The sequence below is a fragment of the Dreissena polymorpha genome, chromosome 13 (assembly GCF_020536995.1).
Source record: "Dreissena polymorpha isolate Duluth1 chromosome 13, UMN_Dpol_1.0, whole genome shotgun sequence".
Classification (NCBI taxonomy): domain Eukaryota; kingdom Metazoa; phylum Mollusca; class Bivalvia; order Myida; family Dreissenidae; genus Dreissena; species Dreissena polymorpha.
In genome coordinates this window covers 39,456,443-39,462,442 of record NC_068367.1, presented here as the reverse complement: position 1 = coordinate 39,462,442, position 6,000 = coordinate 39,456,443, and the positions used below count along the sequence as shown (strand labels likewise).

Here is a 6,000-nt window from a genome sequence, read left to right as displayed (position 1 = left end):
TAAACCGCAGTGACTTTAAAAAACAATGAAGTATTCCAATGTCAATAATGTCAATAAGCCATTCTACACGTATTTTGAACAATCGCAAAAGACTGGAATCTTAATCAGAATTATCAATTTATATAATAAAAGATATGACAAAAATTAATACGTTATTTATCTTACGTGTTCGATTCAAAGATGTTCATAAACATAAAGTATATACATGTATGCTCAATGTTTATTCGCGAGCTGTCTATCGATTCAAAACATAAATGTGCAGTAAGTTGTTTACATATACGTGTTTGTTATCATTTAATATTACATCGCTAGTTTTGTTTACACATATATAACATTGTTGATAAAACTATTTACGGAACATAAGTTAACGTCACCTTTACATTTTGAAATATTATACCGCTGCATTTAAACTTTACGTTATCTGAGTTCGAAGAAAACACCGTCATTATCATCAGCAACAACATAATCACCAACCCACCATCATGTTCTTTTATCATCACCAACAACACCATACTACCATCACCGCCATTATCTCGATTGTCTTCGTAATTAAGATTGTATCGTGATATAAAATCTTAACCTTAATAATGTTATTATCATATTATCACCATTATCAGCATATAATACACAATGTTTACATCACCCTTATGCGAGTACTTAAGTATTAATCAAAAGTTTCTAAAAAATTCATTAACCAGAGCATTCCTGATAGGCCATATCAAAACGAATGGATATTCACCGACGATTGCAACATTAATAATATAGATATTGATAATCAGGTGATGAGACAAATGTGTCTGATTATGCTCATGTTCATTATGCCGGTCAGGATATGAGGATAATTAATTTGATGATGATTATATTAATGATGATGGCGATTGAAATGATGATGATGTTGAATTATGATAACTACGAAGATGATGCTGACGACGACTATGATAATCATGATGGAACTGACGAAGTGCTAATACTAGGAAAACAAAATTGTGTTTTGTTTCACTATATTTATGTAGTAATTCAACGCACTTTCGTTTCGAAGACCGAAGTTGGATTTGCACCAAAGTGCGGTATTACAATGCCCACTGGTTACACAATAGCGAACAACTGCAGGGTTTACGCGTTATGATTAAAGACCTGTTACACTATATTGGCTGGATATAATGTGAACTAAACGTGTATGTTCACATGTCAGTGATTGCGTTTATAAACAAACATGTGGCAATATTGCGAATGATTCTCCAACAAACGACAGACATTACGTGTTTCCCTTTCTGCGCAGTTTGCTAAGCGTTACACACACAGACAGCTATTGGGTTTTTATAATAAACTATTTATAGAATTTTATTAATTGTGCGTTATATTTTATAAATGCCAGCGTCTTTATTGAGTGCTAAAGGTTTTACTGGTGGTACGTTTCTCCGGATATAAATGAATACGTAAGTATATAATTTGTATAATAAAAATCTAAATTACCAAGAGACAGAGCTTGTTTGTTTTCATTAGAACAGTTAGCGTTGTGTTACCTAATAAATGGACCTTTTTACGTTTTGGTAAATAAACAAAATTGGAAAAAATGTTTTAGATTCGCAAATGTTCGTTTTAGTTATGATATTTGTGAGGAAACAGTAGCATTGAACATTAACCATGCTATAAAATATCCATTATACGAATCTTTTGGCGATTAAAAAACCCTGAAAATTATAAAGCGTAAAACGCGAAACGATTGAACAATTTGTGACACTACGAGGATTGCTTATATAAAGTATAAAATACATCACAAATTATATGAGCACGGATGGCCGAGTGGTCTAAGCGTTACAATTTTACTCCAGGGGTCAGTGTTTCGAGCCCAGTTGAGGGTTACTTTTTTCTTTCTTTATTTCTTTTGTTTTTTACTGGAGCTTTTTAGATCAAATGTTTACATTTAGCAATATAAAGCATTTAATGACAAACTCCAAAACATGACAAAATATGTGAAATTTTTAAATATTTAAATATTGGTTGATGATATTAAAGGGCTTCGTATTTCGTAAACCAAAATACTGGTTAAAGGGGCCTTTTCACAGATTTTGGCATGTTTTGAAGTTTGTCATTAAATGCCTTATATTGATAAATGTAAACATTGGATCTAAAAAGCTCCGGTAAAAAAACAAAAGTAAAATTTAAAAAAAAAGAAAAAAAGGTAACCCTCAGCAGGGCTCGAACCACAGACCCCTAGAGTCATGGAGTAAAAAGTCTACCACTTAGACAACTCGGCCATCCTTCCCGATACACAGACATATGTATTTTATACTTTATATAAGCAATCCTTGTAGTTTCACAAAAGGTTAGACAAAAACAGAACTTTCCACATTATTAATTCGTTTCGAGTTGCAACTCTTTATATTTTTCAGGTTTTTAAACCGTCAAAATATGTATATAATGGCTATTTTAGAGCATGGGAAATGTTCAGTATTATTGTTTCCCCACAAATATCATAACTAAAACGAACATTTGCGAATCTGAAACAACTTTGTGCAATTTTGTCAATTTTCCGAAACGTGAAAAGGCCCCTTTAAAATGTAATTAGTCTTAGACGTTGTTAAAGGTACAATATAATCTTTCGGAGTGCTTTGTTTCCTGATATACTTCTTAATTTATTTCATTTTAATTATAAATTATAAACAGCGTAATCGTTCAGTAGTGTGAACGTGTGTTGTTTTAACTATTACCGGTAACATGAACTAGTTCTCATGCTTTTAACGCGTTTATGCGGTTATTTTATATTAACTCAATTCATTCAAATCCTAGTAAATACATAGTACATGTATTTAAATTGCGCATAAGATGACTTATTCGGAATGTACTTAAAACGCGAACTACAGTTAATAAATACGTTTTGTACACGTAACAAAATTTCATGGCATTATCTGGGTTTGTTATTCCTACACCGAAACGCGTAAGGACATAAAATTGTAGTCACTATCCGTGTTCGTGCGTCGGTACGTCAACATCTGGATACTGCAATAACTAAAAAGGTACTAAAGCTAAGTTGATGAAACTCGGTAATTTATAGATGTCTATATGGGTAACATGCACGTTGTCACTGTAGTGTAAATTAAGCGAAAAGTTTTGTTTCTATGGTTGCAGAAGTTAGTGAAAGCTATAAGATGGAGCCTCTGACAACTCAAAAATATCTTCAGTTTTTTTTTAATGAAACTTGATGTGTAGATAGAGGACATGTTATTTCAGATTCCTCATCGGATACAAAAATAGAGGTTATTATTTTTACAGAAATAATTGAAAACTAAATCCGGATCATGCGCAACCTCAAAAAGTACTTAAGCAAGGCTGATGAAACATAAAGGATGATGTTCATAGAGGGTTGCATGAGGAACATGCAGGTTAGTTACGTTTTATTTCGAATCAAAATTGAAGTTGCTATGGTTTCATATATAAATAACGAAACTATACCGCGAGGAACTGTTGTTTTGTCAGCGACAAAGCTCTTGATAATATAAGATAAAATTATTAATTTAAATGTGACAGCTTCTTGTCATTTTCCAAACAGAATAAATTTAACATATATTTTGGCTGTCCGATTAGTACATTTCTCGGTATTTTCGACTCTCACTCTAGCGATCCGGCGGCGCATATTTAGTTTTGAAATGTCCCATCTTAGCACAAGATCACGTGCAGGGGTACTCTCCGAGTCACAGAATAGCGCCAAGTACGGAAAGTCCTCATTAATATGACAAAACACACACGCACACACACGCACACACATGCGCACGCGCACACACACGCGCACACACACGCGCACACACAAGAGTTTTTGTCCACGGTCTTTGTACCATTTAAGAACAGAACAGAACGATTGTTTATTTACAATCAGGTATACAATACAGATCCGAAGATAATTTACACACGATAACTGGTATATGACTCTTCATTTACATATACTTCTCGTTTCAGAAAGTCTATTAATTGCCACTAAAATATTGCGACAAAAAACTGGAGCCACCAATAAATCTAACTTTAGATTCCATAATATTTGCCTAAACGCAAACGCAAGAAGCAAGAATATCCACTCGTTGTGTGCAAAGTGCGGAACTAAAGCTGGAAATTTCCAGATGATTCATCCATCGGAAGCAACGTGCTTTTGTGTTCATGTCTCCAAAGACTCGACCAACAAAACTGTAGTCCATGGCGATGATCCATCACGCAATTTGTTCAAAATTTTGGATTATGTTGGATACAGCCATGACATGGTCGCAGAAAGGAGGAGAGTGTTTCATGAGAAAGACGCGATGATTAATAGTGCAAGAGATGACGAAATCGTCAGTGTAACAGCCGGCAGCAAGGCTGAAGGATTCGCATCATGTTTTGAAAGCGACTACGACCGATTGAACGTATACACGAACATCGTTTGCCAATTTGAAATTTGCCCAAACATGTTTTCAAAGGATTCAACAGAGTTTTGCATGTTAGCGGAAGCATGCCATCCAGGACATTACAAACTGAAGTTGTTAACAAGAGGTGCTAAGTTGCCGAAAATCATGGAAGAGTCGTTTGTCAAAAACCATCAGGGAGAGACTTACATTTCTAGTGATTTATTCACGAAGGAACTAGAGCAGACCGTTCCTATGGATACAGTTGGAGGATGTAACAAAGGAACTAGGTCGGGGCCTGCCGTCCCCTCAACGCGTGGCATATACCACAGGGATGACGTGATTGCATTTCGCTGCGTTGTCCAGAGAGAGCTTCTAGCTGACTGGGCTAAAAGGAGGAGACCCTTTGGTTGGCCATGTGCTGACGTCATAAATGAAGTCATAAATCTAGATGCGCAGCTAGTACCTGTTGGTTGTCAGGGTTCCATAACTCGGGGCATGGAATGGCGCATCTGCTTTATTTATGGGGAATTGAAGCTAATTGAACATTTAAACGAGTGTCAGTATAAACTATACATTCTACTGAAAATGATTAACAAAGAGGTTCTTCATCCAATCTGCAGTGAAATGTCGTCTTACATCATGAAGAATGTGACATTCTGGGTTGTGGAGGCGCACAGTCAGGAGATATTCCGTGATGAGAATCTAATGCACGTCTTACAAATCGCTCTTAAATTCCTGCAGACTGCACTGGTTGACAATAATCTTCCGTACTACATGATACCCGAGAGAAACCTTTTAGTTGGCCGTACTACTGAAAAAGAATGGACTGGATTGATCAGCAAAATAGAAGAACTTATCACTGAAGATGAACGGATTATTAATCGGTTACCGAAACTACGTGAGGCTATGAAAACTTTCCCTCTCGACGAACTTGAACAAACGGGAAAGCGCAGAGATAAATTGGAACTGCTGGAGTTGAAGCGCCAGTATATTCTAGCGTCGTACTGGGCACCAAGTCTTCAACGGGAAGAGATAGATAAACTGTGTTGGCATGACGAGAGATACCGGGATGCTAGGTATGAAATGTACGACATGGTATTGCCAACATGGAGGGACTATTTAACAGCGGAAAGTCGCATGGAGACGTTGAACACAGTCATACAAGCCATCGGGGACGCCGGTGCCTTCAAGGATAATTATTTGAGATTCGCCCACAGTTATCTCAGTATTGTATGGCCTCATTTGAAATCGGAAGTTACGGTCAAGGAAGATACAACCGAAGAGCTGATTGTTGAACTAATTGCAATATTACGGGTGAAAATAGAGAGAGCGTTGTCGTAGATTATAAATTCGAATTGACACTGTTTCAAATTGTATTAACGTGTTTGGCCTTGTTTGTAGAACATATGAGAAACTTATATTTCTCACAAAGGGTCTCTTTTGGATACTGGCAAACGATATGCTGTCGACATAGTTATTTTTACATATGTACTGACTTATATGTACAATAATACGAGTGTTTCACTCTTCATATTCATTGTTTTATCATCTCGCATGCAATATTGTGCAGTCATAATTAACAGGTGAAATTTCCATTTTAATTAGTTTTGCTTTTGTAATTATAACA

The 6,000-nt window shown here is 35.9% G+C and overlaps 1 long non-coding RNA gene across 1 annotated transcript; it reads left to right on the top strand.

The window, feature by feature from the left end:
- Window positions 1–842: 842 nt before the first annotated feature.
- LOC127855495 (uncharacterized) lies at window positions 843–4,634 on the top strand. Its single transcript, XR_008037568.1, has 3 exons — window positions 843–1,436; window positions 3,232–3,383; window positions 3,955–4,634. It is a non-coding gene; the product is annotated as an uncharacterized LOC127855495 (long non-coding RNA).
- The last annotated feature ends 1,366 nt before the right edge of the window (window positions 4,635–6,000 follow it).